The following is a 25,165-nucleotide window of genomic DNA, read 5'->3' on the forward strand; positions in this document are numbered from 1 at the left end:
TTAAAGAAATCCACCGAGCTATGCAGATGTCTGCAAAGTACAGCATACAAAACAGAAGAGTTAATTTTTGAAGTTATCAGGAGGATAGTGCTGTGAAAGAGAAGCTAAATGGGCAATGGCAAACAAAATTAAAGACTGTAGCTTAGAGACAGACAACATCTCACTTCACTACATCTAGCAGAGTTTTGACCATCACTTCCCATATGAGTAAGTCTGGCCTGTCATGTGGGATGATAAAAAGAGATGGATGCTAGATAGTAATTTTAATTATCTGGATTTGTTCCATTGAAATGTGGTTGCCAGGATATTGTTGCCTGAGTTATATAGAAGACATGCAGATGCTATATTCTTGCTTGTACAGAGGATGAAAACATTTCTCAAAGTTTTCCCATTTGAACATTTCTCATGCAATTGCAAAATCCTGTTTAATAGTCATAGCTGAAGTGTTGCATTACCTCTGCTCCTCAACTTGAACAGAGAAGTTACTCTGGATGTGAAGAATCCATCGGAGATTAAAGAAACAAGAGAGACCTCAGCAAGGTAAGAGATTGAATTTGAGACAGATAATTTAATTTCTAGTTTTATACTTGGATAAATCAACATGTTCAGATCAAGTAAACACACTGCTTTACCACTTCCACTTTTATAGGCTAATATAGGATTATAAAAGGACTAACTTTTGAAGTAGGGTAATTCAGGCTGCTTACTCAGATGCCTTGCCTTGCAAGAGTACATAAAATCAAGGCCCCTGCTCACCATAGGCCGGAGTGTGACATATCAGTACTGAGGCTGCACTAGCCCAGCAAAAGCAGCATAGAGCTAATTAAGTTATTGTAATGCCTGGGCTGTCTTCAGTATCTCACTTAAAGATGGCTTAGCTCTGTTTGTTGTAGAGCATCAGGACTGCACAGGTTCAGAGGAGGACTTAAAAATAAATTAGGTAATGACTTTTGAGTTCATAGGGAAAGGAATAAAGTGGCTCCTGCAGCATAAACATGCAGTTATCCCAGATAAAACAGCACATGGGTTCAAAATCAAATAGGTTTTAGAAAGAAACATTTTAATTCTTTAGTTTAATTCTTTCACTTTCTTACAATTGCATATATAGATTATTTGAATGTAGAACAAGTGTGGGTTTCTTTCTGATCATTCAGAAATGATTAAAGGACATAAAATGAATCTTCAGGGCAGAAAATCTCATTTAGGGGCTACACATTTGGGTCTCATTTTGGTGATTTTAGATTTCTTCCTGCCTTATAATTAATTCTCACATTGCTGAAGGCATTTTGGGTTTTTTTGGCTTTTTCCCCCCTTTCCTTAAATGCTTCATTAACAAAACATTCTGAAATCCTGTTTGTTAAATATTTTAACTTGTATGAGCATATCACTCTTCCTAATAACTTCAGGTCCTTTCCTGGGAACAATGTTTGCTTAACATTCCTCCTTTGTAGTCTTCATCCTACCATGGATTTGCTAACAACCCTTCTTACCCACTCCTTGTTCTTGAGGCTTGCAAGAGTTAAATTCTCCTAACAGTCAGAAGAATTGCTCTAAAGTTTCTGTGATTTGGCTAAGAAGTAACATCCATTAGCCTTGGTGACAGCACAGGTGACAGCTCCCAGTTTCCTGATTACAACTAAGTTTTACTGAGGATTTTTTCCACCTACTTTTAAGAAGTTGCTTAGCAAAAAAAAAATAATTTTTTTCAAGTACTTGTTTTGCCACATCCTAATTACTTATAAGAACAGCGTTCCTGACAAATCTCAGAAGAACACAGCATATGGAATGCTGAGGATTATAGGTTGGTCTAGATAAGCAGAGGGGCAGAACATGAAAACTATAAGTAAAATCTTACCATTTTTTTTCCCCCTGCAGCTGGGTAGTGTCCTTGTCACCCATCATATAACTAAATTTACCCATAACATATGTTACCAATGTGTCCAAGCAAATTAAGGTGTACTCAAAAGGCAAGGCAATTTTACCATACTGAGAAGGGCACAAGGTGGTCTGTGGTAACCACCCCAATATAGAATTGTATTTTGTCCAGAGGCATCATTAGGTTTGACTGAAGTGTCAAAAATTGGATAATAAAATGTCAGGTAACTGTTAAGTCACTCTTAGAAGGAAAATAACCCTAAACTTTGTTTGAGGAAATCCTGGAACTTTTCAAATAGTACTTCTATTTTATTGAATTCTCTTTCTCACATGGTATTGATCTGGTGAGGGAATAATTTTGTTTTTCTATAATATTTGGTTTTAATTATGCTGAAATTTACTTTTTTTTTTCCTTTCTTGGCCTGAGAAATCAACTGGAATTCCCTGCATGTTTTAGCAAACAATAGATACTTGGCTGAGGTGCCTCACAACTTAATGCTTATAAGGCTTTAAACATAGCTGTGCTCACAAATTGTTCCATAAATGTGATCACACTCTTCTTGCTCAGGCTTTTGTTGGGCTCCTGAGCCCACAGGGTTTGCATGCAGTCAGCTTCCAAGGATTTTGGTATGCACTGACATGCTTTCCTCCTTTGGCTCTGGCATTTTTCCTCTGCTGCTGCTTCACATTAGTAGAAATCTAAATCCCAGCTGTTAGGAAACATCCTAAATGTTTGGGGGCTTGTCTTGTTTGAGGACATGTAACTAAGAGATTCCTCACATTACTCCATAGATTCTTTGTCTTAAGGCTATGGTTCAAGTCTTCCAAAAATGATACACTAGAAGATGTTGTTTTTAGAAGGGAGTCTTAAAACAACATGAAACTTTACTTAATAGCATGAAAAATACCCAGTTTCAACAAAAAGAAAACAAAACAAAATCTTCCTTTGTCTATATCTTGTCTTAGCTGCCTAAAACAGTCTGGGGGCTGAAAGATGTTCGTGACTGTGTCATTTTTGTCTTCTAAACCATGATGTTCATCTAGCTTAGTACAGTTTATCCTGACTAGATTTTTGCTCCTCACCTTGCCTATTATTGTTTTCCTTTGTCCAGCTTTGTGAAGATTCTGCCAGTCTCATCTTTGTTTCTGTGGACTCAGTCATGACTCATGACTTCTTCCCAAGAGACTCCATCTCCTTTTTTCCCCCTCTGTTTAAGGATGACTCCCAAACACCATCCCCAAGATGGATAATATTAGCAGCTCTAGCTAACTCTGGCCAGTATTCTTAATGCTCTGTTTTTATAGTCAGAGCAGTTGAGAAATTTCAGCCTTTTCCATTGTTCCTAGCTTGGCGAATATATCTACTCTATAGCAGAAAAAGCCCCCTCGTTCTATGGATCCAGCAATTTTCAGAGTGATACTACTGTAGAAACTCTTAATATGCATATATCAAGAGTTATTAAACTCTTATTAAACCCAAAATTATTACCTATTCCATTGACTTGCACTTAATATGCATGTGTGCACATGTTGAAAAATATAGCATCACTCCAGTTGGATTCCTGTTGGCTTAGTGCCACAAGTTAAAGGAATGCTGATAGAATTTGACATGTAAAATTCAAATTGATACGGTGACTTTTGCATGGTTTTTCTTGCCCCCTCCTGGATGTCAGGTCATTTAACAGTTTAATCACCAAACCACTTGTGTAAACAACTGTTTATTACCTTTTTCTTTGATGGTGAGCTTCTTTACTATGAATGGCAGCAGGCTTTGGATAGAGAGCTTAAATTTATATAGCTTTATCTGCATTCTTATCAAAGGCAAAGGATGAAATTATTCTGAGCATTGGCTTTGCCACAGCTATTTACTGAATTCTGTAGCTTGTAAAGTTGTATGGCACTGCACATCCTCATTTAAGATTTGAATGTCGAAATTTTTAAGATGACAAGCTGATATAAGTTTTTGCATCTTAACTTTTTGTAATTGCCTGATGTCAAAGTTGTGCATATTCTCTACTCCAGCTGAAGTAGCTTCTCTGTCTTTAGTTGTCCTATTGGCTGAATTGCTCCCAGTTCATGCTGATATTTCCCAATTATTTACTTTTAACTGAGGGTTTTCAGAGCTTTGTTTCTGTTGGATGTAAACTCAGTCACTGCAAGAAACCATGTGTGAAAAGAGAAACCTAAATTAAAGGGTGTTTTTAGATGTGTTTTGGGCTACAAAATAGCCAAAAAGAAATACATTTGAATCTATTGGGAAAAACGTATTTGTCAGACATAGCATTCCATATTTCTTTTGCAAAGAAAGTAAAACAGGGATAGCTGTATAAACCAATACCAAAAACCATTTTGATGTAATCAGGTTTTAAGGAGTTGGTTAAGAAGATACAACAATCTAGACTAGATTCAAGGGTACAAGACTGAGTAGCCCTGCTAGTTTTTGGAGACTAAAAGCGGAAAAGAAACGAGTAAGTGTAAGACATGTAAATGTAGAGAATGTGTCTTTAAATAAAACAGAATCAGCATAGTAGTTTGGGGTTTTTTTAAGAGGCATCAAGGTAGGATAGAAAACAAGTTTTAAAAAAGTTTATCAGAAAGTATTACCCAACTGTGCATTTCCCCAAAGAGGGGTCAAATGCCAGAATGAACAAGCAGCACTTTGATTTCAATGTGCTGGCTGAACAGCTTTTTTTTGAGGGTCTCTGGACCACAATTTAAAAAAGTATAATTGCTTTTACTCAAAATTGCAACTGCATGGTTTTCCAAGAGGACTAAGAATTCCTGGAAAGGGATTGTTACCTTGGTGGCTGTTTTTAACAAAAGATCAGCAGGTTTCCCTCAAAGAATAATGCAATTGCATTGTACCCCAGCCAGGCTTCAGAGGGAAGGGAAACCAGAAAGCAGAAGTCATAAGATTTGATTGATAAGTTGATTTTGAACAGGATGCAGGCAGCTAGGAAACATTCATGGCTTTGGTGAAAGGTAGAGACAGCACCTAAACCACTGTGAAGTCATGTGATTAACTCAGAAACAGTGGAAGCATTTCCAGGGACAAGGAATGCTGACAGTCATTTTTCCTAACTGAAGCAATTCCCTGCAAATGCAACCAATGCTGTCAGTCAAGAGAGCATGATGAAGCAATACTGAATAGTTTTCTTCCTTCCCCTGGTAAAAGCTATGCAGCTTGTTCTAAGGAAAACATCAGTCTGGGGAAATCTCCTTTGTTTTATGTCCATCACTGTGTAGAGGAATGGAGCATGGTTTTTTATCTATGCTTTGTTTACATTCCTTATAGTTCACTGCTGAGGGGTTCTGAGCACATGTGTGAATCCCATTCAGGGTGGAAGGAAGCAGATTTAGAAGCTGAGCTGCTGCCAGCAGTTCTCATCCTTCTGACAAAAGTCCAGATGAACATCTGGGGGATGGAAGTTCTGATGGACATCTGGGGGGACAGAAGGTAAAAAGTGGAGGGACTTTGAACCTGCATGTTTTCTCTCTCATACAAAAGTAGAATAGGTGTTTCCACTCTGTTCCAACCCCACTGGAGGGAGAAAGAGGGAATGTGAACTCTCTGCCATCCTGGGACCTGCAGGAGTACTGGGGAACCTGTTAACTTTGCTGTCTTACTGTACAACAGCCAGGCAGAGCAGGATACCATGGCACTCTGAGGTGCATATGATTTATATGAGTTATAAATCATACTGGCAATTTCTTCTCTTGCTAAACTTCACTACAGTGGCAGCATCAGAATATGGAGTGGCTGGATTCAGGGTCAATTAATATCCTCAACCTTTAGTTAAACTCACTCAGTTCCAGGAGCCTCATATCTCATCAGAGTTACTGCATTCTCACATCTTCTTTGTCTAAAGAATATTTGAGTTGCTTTGGTTTTGTCCTGGGTGGTCTTAGGGTTTTTTTTCTGTTATGGGGTAGTAGGTAAATGAAAGGTCTGAAGCTGTTGTGGGTGGAGATTCTGTGTTTTAAATGAAGCAAACATGATCTCAAAAAGCAGAATCACTTGCTCTGGTGATTACAACACAGAACCAATGAGTGTTCCACTGTCTTGTTGCAGTAGGACTTCATTCATCTTGGAATATACATTTCCTAGTAATGGTATGTTAGTCTCATTTTGTGACAGTTCAGTATATCACTAGGTGACATTGATTTTTATATAAATATATATGTGTAAATAAATGTAGGTTAAGGTATCTACTTATGAGATCTTTTAGTGTTAAATTTCTTTGTGTAAGACTGCTGTTAAGCTTAACATTTCATTTGAAAGAACAGATAAGGATTTGCTTTTTAAATTCTGTGAATAAGTCGATGAAAAATAGAAAATATTGCTTACAATTAAAGCCAACAAAACATCCCTAATTTTGCTGACATTTTTGAACAAAGCTTATGACTTTTAGAACTAGGACATTCACCTTGAGGAGGATCTTAGGAAGAGGATATACAGAAAAATAGGTCACTGCCTTTTTGTTAATAAACACCCACCAGGAAAATATGATCAGACTGAAATACAGGAACAAATGTAGAGAGGAGGTTTTAGGCTTTAGATCAGAGGTAAAAAAGACCTCTGATTTAAAGCCTAAAATCTAATTCAGAGGGAAGGATGAAAAAGGGGTTGTGGAAGGAGCGGGTAAAGAAAATGTAACTTTAGAGTCCCATATTGATAATGGTATATCTTTCCAACAAATCATAAAACTGTATTTTAGGCAGTTCTGGAGGCATGGCAGAAATGCAGTGTGCTTTAAGGGCCATCTGGCAAAAATTCCCCCTGCAATACATCCTGTTAAACATAGGTAAAGAATGAAGCACCAACAGCTACTTGTATATGAAGCTGCAGAAATGTAAAACAAATGACTATTAATCCCAGCTTTGCAAAGGTTCAAGGCAGACAAGCATTTAGCTGTGTGCATATGGTGATACTGACTATGCATAATCAATTCCTGTTGTTTTCTGAAACTGCAGACATGTGCTCAGTAGAAATGTGTTACTTGAGACTTTTAAAAAAATTAAAAATTGGATACTTCCAAAGAGATGAGCAAAAATTATGTTGCAGTCCCAAACTCTGTCCCTTTTCTCTAGAAAATAAAATAGCTTCGTTAAAATTTTCTAAAACTGTTCTTACGTATATAGCGTATATATAACAAAGTTTGCTGCCCTTTTATTTTGGAAACAGTTGAAACATGCTGGCTGAAAACCAAAATTTTGAAGCCAGTCACTTCAACCCAAATGATCACATTTGTGTCATATCTCAAATATCTTAAACTGCAAAGGTGGAGTGTTACAATGGAAAATGACAGACAACTTCATCAACAGACATTCCTACTAATTATATATTTTTTTCCCTTTTTTAAATGCACTACCTTAATATTGTCTAAGGAAAAGTACAAAAACACAAACCATCCAATGAACCCTGCAACAGTCTGGCAGCAGCAGTAATCCAGTCAACAAAAATGTATGCTAAAGCCTTTCTCTAAAATTCTGCTGCTAAAGGTGGAATAACTTTTCTGTCCATATTTTGGGAAACTTTAGAACAAGTGACAGTGTAAAATTGCAGCACTGAAAGCAGGTGTTAACCAAAATGAGTCTCTGATCAGGATTTATACTTATTTTTACTTTTTGCTCTAAGAATGAAAGTCACTTAGAGTGTACTTAATAAAAGCTTCCCACATTGCTTCCTCAGAAGTTTAATATTACCATGTGGTAAGTATAAACTTCAACCTGCAGATAATTCTTAAAATCTGGAGCTGTTAATTGAGTGCAAACATTCGGGATCAGTATGGGTAGGAGATATGCTGGTATCAAGTTTCACATGAGATTAGCAATTTTTTATGATTAGTTCAGCAAGGAAATGTCTGTCTTGCATCCTTTTCCTGCAAATCTTAAGTATCTTCTTGCAATATTTTAATTTCTCTTGCACTAGACTAGAATATGGCAGGGAGTCCAAATTCAGTATGAATTCTGAACTCAGGAAGAAATATAACATTTACCAGTTTGGCCTAGATTGGTGTGCAGTACCACTCTCCTTCAGTTGTACTTCAGATTACCCGATTATGCTATTATGTCTGTACAGCCATGTGGAATGAGAAGCCTGTAATTCTTTGGAATTCTTAATTTCTGTCTTATTTCCCACAACTGAGGTGAGATGCAGCTTAGTCATAGTAATTACTAACCTCTTCAGCTTTCCTAAAAGATGCCCTGAAAATCATTTTAAAACTTCATCCCTCCTCTTTTTCTGGAATCCTGCTATTGTAGATCACATTTTGTCCCCTGACCGCCACCACCCCCAAAATCAGAACAGAAAATGAGCTCTGATGGGAGAAGCTGTCTATACATGATTAATTACCCAATGGCTATGACTGTCAAATCTTCTGGAAGGTTTTCTTTGATTGATAAAATTTCCCTTTTTATTTCATTCCTCCCTCCCAAAAAACCTCAAAACCCATCAGCTTCTTTTTCTTTTAATTGCATCATCTTCCCAAAAGGATTTTCCCTAGAACACAGGACAATGACATAACAACGTATTTAGTGTATTGCTTGTAGGCATGCTAAGATTTCAACTGCTATTAACAGAAATTAAAGCTCAACCCCAGAAAACAATTAATTAGACTAAGTGCAATGTGTCCATGACCTTGGAAAATTCTATGTGTTCTAAAAATATTTGCTATATTTAGCTTTTGGCAGGCTAGGTTTTAAGGGCATGGAAACAGTAACTTCCTTGCCCACAAAGGTTTAAATTTCTGATACTGTTTTGCTTTCCCATAAGTCATTATAAACATCCTAATTTGGAACTCCATTTTTAAAACCACTTTCTTAAAGGGAAGAGGAGAAAAAAAAAGACATGAATATGGGAAAAGAAAATATAATGATTGCTGTAAATACTTTGACTAACATTTGTCCAGAAGGACTTGGGCATTGAAACTGTGTTTGTCACTTTGGATCATTTTATTGATCAGCTGGCAATGAAAACTGGAAAACAGATTGACATTTATTTCTTGGCCCCTGCCTGTTTCTCATATAGAGGTTATTAGCTGGCTATTTTGGGACTGAGAAAGATGTTAGTTTTTTGTAAATAAAAAGACTTGTGGCTTGATGAGCAGGGGTTTCGCAGGCACTTTGAGTCCTTGTCCCTAAAGTCTCAAATCTTTCCATCTCACTTGGGCTGGTTTACAAGATCATTTCTACCCCAATCATGGCATCAAAGCAAACTTGATTTTCCATTGTTGTCCACAGAGATGTTTTCTCTAAGATGACTGGGCTCTAGCAAACCTGTCCTTACCTCCTACAGGCTGTGCAACTGCATATTCTTTTAATTTGGCATTTCTGTTTCATGTGAAAAGCTTCTCTTTTGCTGGAGGAAATTGGAAGCAAATTTTCTGCCTTTCAGAAGTCTCATTGAGATAAGTTGCTGCATAAACATTATTAAAAGTTAATAAAGTTTGTTACATTTTGTGTAAATGATCTAGCATAGCTGACTGGAAAAGTGATATTGAGTAATACCACCCTTTTGAACCAGCACACATTTTAGTTCAGTTTTTCTGGGTTGTATTTGGGGTTTAATATTCAGCAGAATGAGTCCCAGATGGGAAAATTTTATTGCATGTTTTTGCCTTGGATTTTTTTGTTTAATATATTAAGTTAGCAGAATTGTTATTATTTTTGTTTTTTAGCTCCTGTCTGAATGAAGCTGGCAGATAAGAATTGCATACATAAATAAGATTTGCATGATGGGTGCCATCAGATAAGAGAAGGTGACTTCCTTTTTGTGTGTACTGTGATGGTAGCAACATACAAGCCAGAAAAGCAATTGAAAAAACAAATCTGATGCAGGACTAAATATTAAAATTGGGAAAAATCTTTTTTCCAAGAAAACAAAAGGACAGAGCAAAAATTTGGCATAAACTTTAACTCAGCTAACTAGTTTTTCCGTACAGTTGAGAAATAAGATGATGAGAATGATTCAATGAACAAAATTGTCAGTGCACATTGTTATTTGGGAGGTAGACAGAGATGCATTCTAATTGTGATGCAAGTGAAGTTTTAACAGATAAAAACACCTTTCAGATGCTTTTAAAATAGAGCATGAAAACTCATGTCCTAGAACACCAGTTTTAAATGCAAATGTTATCACTTCTGCTGCAAATTTTTAGCCTGTCTGATGAATAAGCTTTATACTTTAGTCACTGGATAAAAAATGGAGCATCAAATCGTGACTTGCCATTATGGATGGCTATTACATATGCTCAGGAGGGATAATAAAGAATATTTTAATGCAAGGTATCTTTAAGTCCTGAAGCATAAAACCTTCAAATATAGCAGTAACAATAATAATAAATATTAAAAAAATGAGAATTCTCAAAAGCTCAAATGAAGATACTTACAACTACTTCTACACAAACATGCTATTTGAGCTAAAGTTCTCATTGCCCAGATTGCCCAATTAAAGCCAAAACTAGAAAAAAACAAAGGTTGTGGCAAGATCACTTTTCTGCTGTTGCTAGACAAAGCTTGTGCTTGAAAATGGTTGTGCTCCAAAAATGCAGTCCCTGTGTGAATCTTACCTCTACTTCAGCCTGAGAGGCAGAAGTCTCCATTGATTCAGTATGACAAGGATTTTAGTGCTTGTGTTTAGTGCTGCTTTTCACCTCCTCAAAGGCACAAATAAAAATCTTAGAACTTGAAGAGCCCAACCCAGGAAACATAACATTGCTGTGTAAAATTTTCTACTCCTGCACTGCTGCTTTCTCATAGGTCACAGAGCTGTGAAAATCAGGGAAATGGGAATCTACTGATGGGGTGGGGGCACACACATCCCATAACCACCAAGCCATATGTAACTGCAGAGAACTGCATCTAGCTACTCTGAAATACTTCAGATACTTATAAAAAATAATTTCATGCTCTCCAAGAGGTATACAGTAGTGGAATACTGGCAACAACAATATGTTATGGGGGAGTTGCAAAGCCATCTGTATTAGAATGTTTAAAAAAACCCAAAACAACAGATCTCACCAGATCTTAAAAAAACCAAGCAAACAAAAGACTTTTTTATGTGGTACCTGTTCCTACACCTTCTTTATAGAATTGTAACAATCTACCTGAAATAATTAAATTTTAGCTGCTAATATTTTGTCATTTGATAATTTAGATAGCAGCTTTCACTTGTGTTTGGCCTGGAATCGTTCATATTAAACAAATCTCAGGGCAAAGGATCTGTCAAAGCTATAGAGTAGACTATACAAAACAGTTTCAGGAGCAGAAGATTGATGGAAGCTTTGTTTTCCTCCTCTTGTGAGTACCTCCAGAATCCTTCTGTGTCCCCTAAATCCTACCTAGACAGCAGGGGTCATGTTGGTGGGCTGCAAGTGGAGGGGCCAAACAAAACAAAACTGAAACTCTGCTGCTATAGGTTTTCCCCATAGTAGGGGCAGTAGCTTAAATCTGCTTTATAAGCACTGTTTTTTCACTAACTCTCTGGGAACTTGAAAATATTGTGAGACTCTGATTACTTTAAGAAATTTGGGCTAAATTTGGCCAACAGTTGTTGAAGGATGCTGGACCAATGAGAAAGCAACTTCAGCAAAAGAGTTTTATTTCCCAGAGGACGACAATACTGTAGGACAGTAAACAACTTGTTCTTGCCCAAACTGGGTTTAAAGTATTGCTCTGAAAAGGATGAAAGCAGATTTAACAGAAACACAACTTCTGTTGTAGACAAATGAAGCATTTGACACTTGTGGCCTAGAAATTCTGAGATAATAAAACTGAAAAATGATGAGTTGCAGATGATAGTAAAAATTCTGTGACTGCAAATAGTTAGATGGAAGACTGAAACAGTGCTGAGTCACAAGAGGCTATTTCAGAATGTGAGTTTGTGGGTAATGAAATAGTAATTGAAAAAGATGAAAGGAGGTGTGTTAAAATGCCTTGTCAGAGGCAGTAATGGTGTCAAGTACTGTATATGGACAAAGGACATCTATACCTGAAAAAGTACTGGAAAAACCTAGCTGCTCCCTTTATGTGGGGAACAAGCTTAAGCACTGATGTTACACAAGTTTTTCAGAGCCTTGTTTCACTGTGTTGATTTTTGGAACTAAGAATATTTGAGGTGTAGAAGAATGGACTTTTCTAGTGCCAGCTGAAACGTGACGTGGCACAAAGCAGGTGCTCAGCTTCTAATTTTCTGTGCTTTGTTGCCATCAACTCATCTTTGCCCATTTCTCCTGCAAGCCATGCACCGGTCCCCTATGGTGCTCTCCGAGTGAAATCATCAAATCCTTACTTTCCTTTGTCTGGTTTGTTTCTGCCTTACTGCTCTTATCAGCTACTGTCAAAAGGCAGTCATTTAGTGTTGTTCACTGCTTTCTCTTAAAACAGCCCTAATATACGCCTTCAAAACTTACAAATTACTATCCAGTAATTTTAAATGCAATCTGCTGCTGTTTGGGTTTTTTTTGTTTGTTTGTTTTTTAACATCACCCACCTTCTTCTCTCTTGTCTTTGCTTCAGTTCAGTGAAAGGATTTTTGGACAGGGTTTGGCTTTCTTACATTTAATCATTTAATAACTTCCCAGCACCTGGCATTAGAGAACCCTTAGTTAGGGATCCATGGATATAATTGTAATATTCATAAGTAAATAGTCTATAGTTGCTAAAGGGCTGAAGTAAGATCTCTGTCAGTTTTAGAGCTGAGAGATCTGAATCACATTCACATGATTGTTCTGTAGGTACCTGAATGTACTGTGGTAAAGGTTTTGGGTTTCTTTCCCCTCTTCAAGCCTCATTTGTAGCTACATTCTCTCATGGGATACAAGCAAATTCTGTGGGCTTCATTGGGAATTATTTCTACTCTGCAAGTGGAGAGCAGAGCCCATGACTGGACTGAAGCCAGTGTTCTTTAAAAGTTCACATGCCTTCTATTTGCGATCTAATTTAGACTCCTTCTGACCAAACAAAGGGAGGGGGAGAGGAATGAAAAATAGTAGCATCTGTGTCAGTAAAAAATTCTAAGGGTTAACATAACATGATGTAAACTGTTTCATCTGTTCTTCCTACTTGCCCATTTTAATCAGAAATGAGTAAGTAGAGCTTATATGCACTGAACTTGAAGAATGCTAATGGGATGTCTGCAGCATGTTGTACCCAGAGTACTTATGCCAGAATAGGAGAGCCTTTAATTCTGTAATTCTCTGAGGCAAGAAAAGCTTTCTGAAGAATTACTTTAAATTTAAACTCTCATTCTAATGTTAGGCAGCCTGTTGGAACTCTGAGTTAAAAATTGCTTCAGCTTTAGTTACTAGAGCCAGATGTAACATTGACCTTAAATGGTAAAAGCTCCCAAGAGTGAAAGAGAGGCTGGCCCGAGGGGAAAGAGAGGAATAACTGAAGTTTTAGGTAAGTAATCTCTATAACCAGGAATAAGCTCTTTTTCAGCCTGGAACAGAACGGAACCATTTTTCCTCCTTAAAGGTACAGTACCTTGTTCTTGTGATACAGAGGAGCTGGTTCTTTACCTCTTCTCCCCCACCCCTTCAAATTCTACCTCTTTGTCAGATTTTAGCTGCTTAAAAACTGGGTGTAGTCAATGCAACCTCGTTCTGCTTGCAAACTGTTTGGGACTGTACAGGAATGAAAAAGGAAAAGCTGTGTTAATTATACTGAGACTTGAATAATAAAGGTATGTAGTCAGTAATTCAAGGTAACTTGATTCACAGATATTGTCATCTGTATTGTACTAACCAAGAGGGAGTCTTAGGAGCAATCCATGTTATAGAGAAACAGATAAGTCACAGATTGCTCTTTTTCTTTTTAATTATGACTTTCCTTCCCTCATGCTTTTAACAGTGCTGGAGTGGTTCATGTTGGTGGATTATCTACTTGTCTGGAACTTATCTTTTAAAAAGGCATTTCCAGAGCCATTTCTTCATACAGTCTCTGTTTGAGTTTAGTCCTGTTAGATGTAAATTAATACCACAAAGTTGTATTTAATTGGAATGCTATAAAGAGAAAAAGAAATATCTTTAAACTGTTAAAACATTTCCTTTAGTAGAGAAAAATCTCATTATTTACTTTTCCTGGTATTAGGGTTTTCAGTTTTATCTGTGCTATTTGGTAGCTATCCTGCATTAAAGCATATTTCATTTCCTTGATGAATTAAAACATATTTTTGTCTTACTATTATGTATATCAAGGTCTTCTTTTGCTTTAGACAGCAGAATGTAAACAACATAAAAGAATGAGGTCAGTGCAAGGAAGTGATAACTGGAATTGAGGACTTAGGTTTCTGTTAGTAACTCACATTACTAGCAACTTGTGTTAGTGAGTTGATTTTTCAAATCTGTATAGCATGGCTTCACCTGGTGAAAAATTCTCTGCAATCAGTAGTGAATTTCCATCTCTGCAGAGTGATTAGAGCATAGTTTTTAGTTTCTGCCATACGGAGATCAGGTGATTTAGAGTTCTGAGTGTGGACAGTGTTCTTGTGAGTGTTGACAGTTACTCAATGTATGTTTCATATGGTAGGTGTTGTATACACTTTCACAAAAGTTTTCTTCATCCAGCTTCAGGAGGCTGTGATAAATGAATCTTACTTGTTAAAGCATTTCAGATCTTAGTACAAAACTTGTAATAGTTTTATTTTTCTCTGGACTGTCATTAGTGAACAGCTTAGTATATTTATGTTAAACTTGTAGCAGACCTTCATGTTTTACATCAACAGTAATACCCCAAATCAACAATTATACCACACTTGGAGCCGAATAATCTAATGATACAACTCACAGAAATCTAAGTTTATTAGAACAGTGGAAATTAAGAATCAGTCCAGTATATGAAATGCTGAATACCGAGGGTCCTCCCTTATAGAATGTTCTCGTATTTTGGGCCTCCAAAGACCTTGTTCTGATTTGTTGATCTTGCATGTGTTACTTGTGATGTTTTATGCAACCCTACAACTTCTGCCAGGGTGTACAAGTTTAGATGGTATTCTAGAAGGTGTTTAAGTTTCCATGACTTACTTTTAACAATGTCTAAAGGTTGGGATAACTAATCAGTGTCTAACTCTTCCAAATCTGAACCAAGCATATATTTCTAATGTGTGATATAGCACTTCAACAGCTATTGTTCTTATTTCACACATTTCTTTTTTGTCTTGTGACTTAAAATATACAATAAAGTACCTATGTGTAAATTTATCTTCAGTAAAGGTATTATGATGACAAAAGTTTAATACATAAAGTACAAGTTGTTTATTTGTGCATGGCGAATATTGTGTTAAGATCAGCACTGATAAGTACCTAGGATTTTCATTGTATTTAACTTTTAGAAATCCATCTGCTTCACATTCTTCTGGATTAAGTTATAAATTGTCTGTGAAACCTGTATGCCTCCCTACCTCCTATCTTTTTATCTGTCAGGGACAGTTTTAATGACTATAGTCCTATTTACCTGGGGCCGAAACATTGGAAATTCAGAATTATCTAGCAGCCAGTTTCATAACTCCAATGTTTAGCCTCACCTGCTTCCAATCTCCTTTCTATCAGTCTGTTTCCTGACAGCTTTTAAGGATAGTTCGGTGTCAAATAACTTTTTAAAAAGTTATTTAGGACAGAGTACAGCAAGTTATAGGGTGTTGGACCTGGGAGAGACAGATGTGAAAGCTTCTCCTTTCATGGGTCATATCTGAATGTTCCTCACATGGAGTTCTCCTTCCTCATCTATTTGCTGTTCTTAGGCAAGTGTGTAAGTCCAGGAAAAAGAAGGATAAAATTGCTTGTGAGTGGAAGGGGAAAGAAAATCCTTGCTGTTTCAAGGTTTGTGGGCTATTTAAAGATCAGAGGGATTTGTGGGCAGAGATCGATCTTTTTGCTGTCCTAACTTGCAGCCTTCCTGTAAACTAAGCAGAAGAATTTCCTTGTGATGTGCTCTCTGCCTGTGCTCCCTTTGAAAAGTGGGTCAAAGAGATGTTTTGGATCTCAGTATCACTGACAGAAAGGAAATCTGAGTGGGTGATGGATCTCTGTAAGCTTCTAAACTAGTGACTCAAGACATGAATTTCTGCTTATGTACATGTGTAGAGCTGTTGTGGAGAGCTAAGACTGTGACTTATGGCAGTGCTTTGAAGTAATAACTCACTTTCCCTCCCTGGAAAGTAGATCCCAAGGATTCTGAAAAGGAGAGAGGGATTTGTTATTTAGAGCAAGTGGACTTGTAACCTCAGGTTTTGATGGAGAGCTTCAGCTCTAATAGCATCCCTGGATTTATTCCTCTCATCTAAGTAGATAGACTTAATGGTTTTTTTTCTTTATATTTCCATTCCTTTAGGTTAATTTCAGTGTGTCTATCATTAATTTTACAATCTCAAAAAACAATTTGAGAATTAAATTTTACTTAGGAATTGCCAAATTTATTAAATATCTAAAAGATTGAAACAACAAAACCAACAACAAAGACCACACACTTCTATTTCATAGCTGAAATCAAGAATGCCTTACCATGTGCTAAAACTTTCACTTATCCTTAAAATGTGCAAACCACAAAATCTTTAGGTATCACAAGTAATCTGGGACGTGTAATATTTTGGATATCTCTAGAGATCTGTGGATTTGGACAAGTAAGGCCTGTAGAATATGATCTTTCCTATGCTGACAGGGATTGCTGGGAGAGGATGAGAGGAGCAGGGAGGGGAACATGCAAACCTGCCAGCTAACGTATGTCAAGTGAGTATGTGAACCTGGAAGTCTTTTCCCTAACAGAAGCATATTCTGTTGTGTTTTGTTGATGCACATACTTAGAGTCACTGCTGTCCCCTGATTTATGTGTAAATATGCCTGGGGATGGTCCAAAGAGAGCTGCAATCTCATGGCTATAAAATACTGGATTAATTACTGGGATTTCTGCAAAGAGCAGAGGGATTGAAAAGTTGATCTAACAAACAGCAGTGGTGGGGAAAGCTATTTATATTGCAGCTGCACACTCTTTTTCTTACCCACTGTACTGTTTTGCATCCTGAAAATGAATGTGTGATAGAAATTCTGGGCTGCTGGGGCAAATACAATAATTGCTTTGGGGTAGAGACTTGCCTCCTGAGTAAAATTATTGCTGTTTATATAATTCTGCAGAATGTTTTGTAAGGCTGAAGTTATACATGGGGAATTTGGCTCCGAGTCTTTGCTTTTGAAATCGTCAGCAAAGTTTCCATTGTCTTTAGTGTTGCCAGAGAAGGCGCTTAGTGAACGCTACAAAGGTAAAGACTCTCTCAGGGCAATCTGAGTAGGAGAAGGTCTATTTTTATCCATCTTATTTTGGACTTAATTTGTACTAACAAATGACAAAATCAGTACAATGATAGCTTTTTCTGAAATTTTGGACAAGAAAAATCCTCTATTTCATTTTTAAATGTTCTCCCAGTTTCTCCAGTCTCCTTTAGAAGGTAGTAGAATATAGTAAGGTCTCATATATCAATTAATGTTTCCTGTTAAAACTTCCAAATTTGTGCTGGAACTGCTGAACAGAGAAATGAAAAATTAAGCTGGAGAGCTTGTGGAGAGGAAAGGAAATCACTTGACAGTGTATGAAAATTGCTTCCCAATTTCAGCCGCTGAATTTTCCATATTTTTCTTCATAAATAGTGAAGGAAAGCCACTGACCTCTGGGCTCATGAAAATAGAATTACATGACTGGGCCTAGTTGCAGTGGAGGGTGGAGTTTGTCCCAGGAGGAGGTGCTAAGTCAATCTGATGTTCTGCACATCACCTCAGACTGGAAAAGTCTGGGAAGCAGCCCTACATATTGTGCCTTGTTCCCTTATGCCAGTATAGTGGTGCCCATCCAGACTTCCCTGAGGGCTCTTGCTGTTAAGAACTTATTCCTGGCTTTTTTTTAGATAATTTTATCAGCATTGCTCCAAAAGCTGGTTTTAGGAAGTGCAATAGTCAGTGGACAGACTGTTGAAACCAGAGCAGATTTATCAGAATTCCCAAGTATCTTAGGAAGCTGAAGCAAGGTTAGGAAAGCTTGAAAAGTACTCAATGTATTAAGTAAAAATATCTTTAAGGGACAGGGAGAAAGAATGTGTGGGATATGGTCTAAAACCTCAACATGTAAAACTCAGTTTTTATCTTCGTGTTGATTTTTTGGCATCTGTTTGAAATGTCTTCTGCATAAAACACAGCATTAAAATGTCCCTTCCAAACCTCATATATTATGTGCTAATGGCATAGAGTCTCTGGAGTATTAACAACCTTGAACCCTTAGAAGAAGCTCTTGATATTTCCTGTTGTATTAATTTTTTTTTGGTAAGACCTTGACATTTTCTGTTTAGCAGATTGTTTTTCTTAGTAAAATGGCAGACATGAACCATCTCACTCTCTACAAAGCTGATGTATAATTGTAATGGAAAGGTGAATAATACCTAAAGATCCCCAAGGAAATCTGTCCTGTTGCTGTTTGGTATTTCTCTGTCTAGTAATGTGTTCAGAAATTACATTAAACACTGAGTGGTGAATTTTACTGATCACTTTAGAATGATGCTAAAATTTAGGACAGAGGAAAAATACTGCACACAAGAAAAGTAGCCTGGGCTACATTGGGAAATGTGTGGCCAGCAGGGCAAGAGAGGTGATCCTGCCCCTCTACTCAGCCACACCTGCAGTGCTGTGTCCAGTTCTGGGCTCCTCTGGACAAGAGAGACGAGGAGATACAGGAGAGGGTCCAGCAGAGGCCACAAAGGGGATGAGGGATCTGGAGCATCTCTCCACTGAGGAGAGGCTGCAGGAGCTGGGCCTGGTTAGGTGAGAGAAGGCTGAGAGGGATCTCATTAATGCTGATAAATATCTCAAAGGAGGGCTAAGAGGATGGTGCCAGACACTTTTCAGTGGTGCCCAGTGACAGGATGAGGAGCAATGGCCATAACTAAAACACAGGAGGCTCCATCTCACGAGGAACAACTTCTTTACATTGAGGGTGTCAGAGCACTGGGACAGGATGTTCAGGGAGATCGTGGAGTCTGTCTGGATACATTCAAAACACCTGAATGTGTTCCTGTGTCACTGCTCCAGGTGACTCTGCTTTGGCAGGGAGGTTGGACTGGATGATCTCCAGAGGTCCCTCCCAGCCCTAATTATTCTAGATGGTAAGTTGCATTTCCTTAAACCATCTAACAAGTCAGACTCTCCTTGCAAATCGCTGTTCCTGTTTGGTTTGTGTGGAGCTTTGCCCATGTACATGACCTATGGGTCTGTCTCAGTGGACTTCGATCCCTCCAGAGAATCTGGCTCCACTTAATATGAAGACAATTTCCCTTTTTCTGTTGCTTAACAGCTAAAGATCAGAATTGATAGACATTTTTCCCTTCAGAGCAGGACTTGGTAAATTTCTTGTACAGCTTTTTACAAAATGAGCACAAATCCACCAGGTTTTTCACCTAATGTTTTTCTTAGGTAGTAGTTGGTGATATGTTTTCTCAGAACAAAGTCTCTCACGGCAGAAACCTCAAAAGTCACAATGTATCTTACACTCATCTGTCAGCTTATATGATTCAGAAGTTGTGAAGCTGGGAGATTTTTTCTTCCTTTTGAAAGTGGGTACTCTACAATCATCCTGTGTACTTATCTTCTGAGCATCTGCTTGGAAAATAAAACAACGTGCCTTTTTGACATCCAAGAAAGTGCTATAAAAAGTCTGTTGCTATGTTTAAATGCCTACACTCAGTTGCTATAGCAATAAAAATATCAAAAATGATGTACAAATTGCCACAGTGCATTACCAGCCCTTTCCTGGACAGGGAGGTTTTGGGACTGAGACTGTAACAGAGTGCTCAGTGTATTGGAGAGCAGAATTGTCCCATAGTTCCAGGTGCCCTGTGGTGTCATCTGAGAGCAAAATGTGTCCCAAAATGTGTGAATCCCCCCAAACTGGCTGGGTCAAATGGGAGAGTTGGGTCCCTACTGAATTCAGTTGCTTCTTCATGACTTGCATGTTGAATATTTGGACCAAGTTGCCATTTTTCTGCAAGATAAGCTGCTGAACATGTTGACCTCTCTCTAAATTCCTTCAGTCCCATGACAGCAAGTGTGAAAATCAGCTTACAGACTGCATCAGCCCATGTAGAGTTTTCTCCATGTAACGTTCCAGTGGTGAAATGTCCTTGTTTCTTAGGCAGTTATGGGCACCCTGCTATCCAAAAGAAAAGAAATTAAATAGTAGCTAATGGAATCTTTAGCATCTCTGTGGGGCTCAAAGCCTTGAACATTCAGTTGCTTCTCAAAGAGAGCAGGAAATTCAACTTCCTTCATAAAACACAGCAAGCAGAGGAAGGCATGTTATTTTGGCAACTGTAAGTTTGGTTATGGAATTGAATTGTTTCCTCAGACATTTCTATGCCTCATTCTCTTGTCTCCTGAGGAATGTTAGGGGAAAGACTTGGAGAAATGGAAACCATGTTTGAAAGCAAGATAACTGGTTCTCTTTATTCCAATTAGCTTGAAGAATCCTCAAGGTTCAAATGAGATTGGCTCAAACTGCAGAACAGTGTGCAGGTTAATTTGCATATGGTAATTGACAACAGTCAGATAATTATTTCAAGTATTTTCTTTAACGTACTCTTTAGAAGTCCAGTTGAGAGGTCTTGATATCAAGAGTGTATCAGTGGTAGAAATACAGATTTTAAAGTTTGGGTTCAGTTGTTATTGTTTAATGATCTTTTTTCAAGACGGTTATAAACATGTTGATGAAGTGATTCTTAGAGGCAACTATGATACTCTGTGCTTTGAAGGCCCACTTAAATTCTGCAGTACCTCTAAGTACATTTTGGGCTTTTTTATTTTGCTAAAAAAGACTGGATAAACTACTGCCATGTACATGGATTACAGTTTTTCTCAAAATAAGGGCTGCAATGTTGCATACATAGTTGCACGCCTCTCATTTCTTCTAGCTTGTATTTGCAATCTCAGTACAGTATTTTTCTGTAATGAATCTTGAGCATCTTTGGGATTTAATTGTAATGTTTCAGTTTTGGTTTTAAGTGTTGAAAACTGTGACAATTTGCAGCTTTACAGCTGCACAAACTCCAGTGAGTATGGAAGCATGTGTCTTCCTCAACCTCTGTGGGGATTCTTTGTTTACTTTCCAGCTGTTCCACATGGAGTGCTGGACAATAACCTGGGTTTATCCTTAAATGAGAAGGTCAACAGCACTGATTGTGGATTTGGTTTGTTGGTTGTTGCTTGGTTTTGGGTTTTTTTTACAAATCTAATCGGGGAGTCCAAATGTTAGATCCATAAATATTTATTGATATTTGTTTATTTAAGTGCTGTGTGATTAAAATTCCAAAGGTTATCCTGTTATGTCAAGCTTGGGAGTTGCTTCTCTGAATGCACACTGTTGTGTGCCTGTAAAACCAGCACATCTGCACTGCATTTACAATATTGGAACTTTTACTGTTGAGAATATTTGGTCACATAACTCAACTGGGGAAGGGGAGAAGACAACAGAGGAGATATGTGGAACTTAAAAACTATAGCCTTTATTTTTCATGACACTGTCAAATACTTGAAAACAAGAAACCTGATTTCTCTTAGAACTGTGTTTATAGCACCCTTACCACAGTTATGACATCAGTTCATTCTGTATTTCTAAGCTATTCTATATAGCCTGTTTCAGATGCTGTACCTCTGAAACTTGCATCTGCCATGGAAGTACAAACTTCCTGATATGTTACTTCCTGCATCAGCTTAGCTTGAAACTCATCACCAGCTTATGGCAGTGCAGGAGGAAGAGGGAGACCTGACACACATCATCAGCTACATAAGCTTTTTTCTTGAGAAAAAGTATTACATGGCTATTGTTTAGAGGCACGTTTCTCTTTGTATGTTGTCCACTAGCCTTCTTTAAGTGTTAGCTATGCATTTATTCTTTCCAAAATCTATTTTTGGTATTGTTTTCCTTGGACTAAAAATTATGCTTTTATTCTGGTTGTCAGCCAACTAACTTTCCCCCTTCTTCCCTGCCCTCCCTTCATTCCCTCCCAGTACCCTTTGAACTTGTCCGACTTGTTGAATTTGGCAGGAGAGGATTCCAGAAGTATTAAACTCCTATAAGTGAAAATCAGTGGTGTGTTAAGAGAGGAGAGACCCAGCTTAGTGCTGCTAAGAGGAAAGGCTCCACTGTGAGCTGAAATTATCGCTGATTCTGTTTGATCTGCCAGCTGGCAACCTGGCATGTGTGAAGCTTAAAACCAGGCACAGCAAATGCTGTCTCTTGGCTCTCCAGACTGGTAGGAGACAAGGAGACATGTAAGCTTGCTGTGAGGGAGATAAGACACAAAATCATCAAAATAAAATACCCGAAGAACAGGTTTTGACAGCTCAGCTGCTTAGAAACAACCCATTTTTTAATGTAGGGAGACATAGGTTACTAAATTGTCTGTTTGTGCACTGCTATCTTTATTTTGGAAAACTTTGTAAATGTCTGTGAAAGAGATGGTGAAAGCTGCAGGCTGATAACTCCTGTGATTTCACACCAAGTTCTAATAGTTGGTGGCAGTCCATATGTTTGTCTGCTTTCCAAAGTGGTGCAGAGCACTGTTAGTTTGTAACAGACACCCTCATCTATTTTGCAGATTTTTCCATCGAGGCCTAAAAGGAAAAGGTCTGAGGTTTCTGCAGCCTTTGGGAACAGGCTAAAGACTCTGCTCAGCCTGCTCTTTAGGCATGTCAGTCAGGTTCATGGGAATGTTGTTAGTGGACAGGTTCTTCCCATGGCAAGTAAATGTCAACCATCCGGGTAGAGGCAGCCATTCTAATTAGGCTTTCCTTATGCAACAGATGTTTTGAGGCTCAGCCAGGGAGAATAAAGTAATGCCCTGAGACAGCAGCCCTTATCGCTTTCTGGTCACTTAAAGAAGGCAACTGGGGCTCAGGAATCTGTTCCCTGATAACTTCCTTGCATTTGAAGTTGTTTCTCCACCAGTTATGTCCTTTTGTGCATGTTCAAGGTCACCAGGCGAGCTCTAAGACTTATGGAACTCCAGGAGTTCCACATCATGAACGCTGCTCACTTGGACTCAATACTTCAGGTGCCCTTTAAATCACCTGTTATAGGTTTAGGGGTCTATTTAGTTTTTTAATATATAGAAAAATACTGGTCTCTTTTTCTGAAGACTATTCAGAGTATGAAGATATTTGGTTTATGGATAAGGAGTGTTTTTGTTCTTCTCCTTTTTTTAAAATACATTGGGAAAACCAGCAACACTAAATAAATGCTCTCAACATGAGATATAGGGATCCTGTTAAAGAACTCCCCTTCTGTCTTCCTTCAGCTCACTTCAGAAGTCTCTGGAGATCCTTCTTCTTGAAGTAAACTTCAGTGAAAAATGGCAGAATGAGATCTCATTTGCTCTTAAGCAAACTGACTGCAGACTTTGTTTTTGTTACTCACTGGTTTGTTATTCTGTGATTATTTGAAAGAAATTAACCTGTGGTAGCATCCTGTTTTCTTTCTTTGCCTGATCATCTGCTTGGAAGTTGTTCATTTTGCTTGAACAAACTAAAAATCCCACCCTTTTCTATCTAGTATTGAATTAGTTTCTCTATATTTAAAACAGGAAGCTCCTGCTTACAGCATTCCAGCTATCAGCCTGCTGAATATTCATTATCTTTTCTTCACCTGTGCTGCAAGGCATTATGCTGACCATGAGAATTCCAGACCTTAAATTCCTCTGATAGGTAATAAGCTTTCTGCTTGCATTTTAGATTTTATTCTGTAGTTTGAAACAGTTGGGCTAATTACTCATTTATGGGTCTCATTCAGTGCAGTGAATAAGGAGCCCTGTACACATGAGAATTGCACAGGTCAGTTGTTATTCTGACAATTTTTAACATATTTCAATTTTGTTTCCTTGATTAACATATATGCTACCCATTTGCTGTTTTTTAAAATTGAATGCTGCTTTATAAACAATTTTAATTAAACTGATCAGTGAAAATTAGGGCTGGGGTCATAGAGATGAGAAGATATGAAACCCTAAAAAAAGTTCCTAGAAGATAATAATCATTGTTGGATTGCTTAACTAATATCCAAAAAGCTATATTTTTTTCCCATAACTATCAAGCATTATACCACTGAGGTGAATGCTCCACCTGTTGATAAAACTCAGGATGTAAGTGTGCGTTCTTGGTGACTGGAAGTGCCATGTGCTTTCGGTATGTGACAAAAGTGAGAATTAGTTCAGCAGTGCAAGAAATGAGACAACTGCTTTTAGGTAACACAATGAGTTTTACTACAGTGAATTTAATCATTTGGACCTAGCCTGAAGCAGTATTTATTCCACAGTGCCAGCATCTATAAAAAAAATTCAGGTGAAGAAGCAAGAACAGTGGCCAGTTTCACTTCATTGAAGTGATGGTTTCTTCTTCACAGTAGTAAATCTTTGCTCTATTGGCAAGTGTTATTGGAAAGTGCTGAAGTATTACATTCACAGTCTTTGAATGCTCTGAGGTTCTTAAAATGTGCAAAAAAAAAAAAAAATCACCTTTCCCAAAGTACTTGTAGGACATAGTGAAAAATGTGTCATTATACAGTGAAGAAGCAAATCCCTTGAAGAGGTCAGAACTCAACTGTTGTATCCCTCACTTTCTTAAGCACAGAGTTCCATTATTTTCTACTGCATTTGTGCTACAGAATAATGATTTAAGTGGGTGAAATTTAATGTTCTAGTCAGTTAATAAGATTAAATAATGTACCAGTGCAAAGATTATTCAGCATGTTTTCAATATTCAGACCTTCCTCAGGAATATTAACCCATCACAGTAAGGGCTGCAGCTGGGCAGCTTTGTGGGAGTAAACTGAACAAGTAACTGCTGCCTGTCATTGCAGAGTAACCTGATTAGAAAATTGTGTGACTTATAAATACCTGACTTTTGGGTTGGTGTAGTTGAAGAAATAAAAATGAAGACAGAGTATGAATCTAATGAGTGAATTAAATAAAATTCCATTACTCCACCCTGCTTAAAAAAATGAAGAAAATTAAATTTTTAATGCCAAAAGCACTGTGTAATTGGTAACTCTATAGTTGAATATTCATGAAGCTCTGCAGTATGTTCACTTAAGGAACTGATTGTAATTCAAACAAGCTCTGTGATACACATTTGCTTTTTGCTTCACCTCAGTTTAAAAGTACACTTAACACATATTTAGAATTGAAGTGGATTTTTTCTGTGTATGATAGAAGAGTGTGGTGCCATTCACACAGGTTGGCAAATCGTTATGCTAAGTACTGTAGTTG

The 25,165-nt window shown here is 37.7% G+C and overlaps 1 protein-coding gene across 12 annotated transcripts in view; it reads left to right on the forward strand.

Moving 5' to 3' along the window:
• Positions 1-306: 306 nt before the first annotated feature.
• Positions 307-25,165, forward strand: part of IRAG1 (inositol 1,4,5-triphosphate receptor associated 1) — a 73,601-nt gene continuing 48,742 nt past the window's right edge. For 5 of the 12 annotated variants that reach the window (XM_077179801.1, XM_077179797.1, XM_077179808.1 and 2 more), the window contains exon 1: positions 12,969-13,278. The gene's annotated coding sequence lies outside the window, so the exon portion shown is untranslated. The other 7 variants (XM_077179803.1, XM_077179798.1, XM_077179807.1 and 4 more) reach the window with 6 other exon arrangements.

Source organism: Agelaius phoeniceus, chromosome 6 (genome assembly GCF_051311805.1).
Source record: "Agelaius phoeniceus isolate bAgePho1 chromosome 6, bAgePho1.hap1, whole genome shotgun sequence".
Taxonomy (NCBI): domain Eukaryota; kingdom Metazoa; phylum Chordata; class Aves; order Passeriformes; family Icteridae; genus Agelaius; species Agelaius phoeniceus.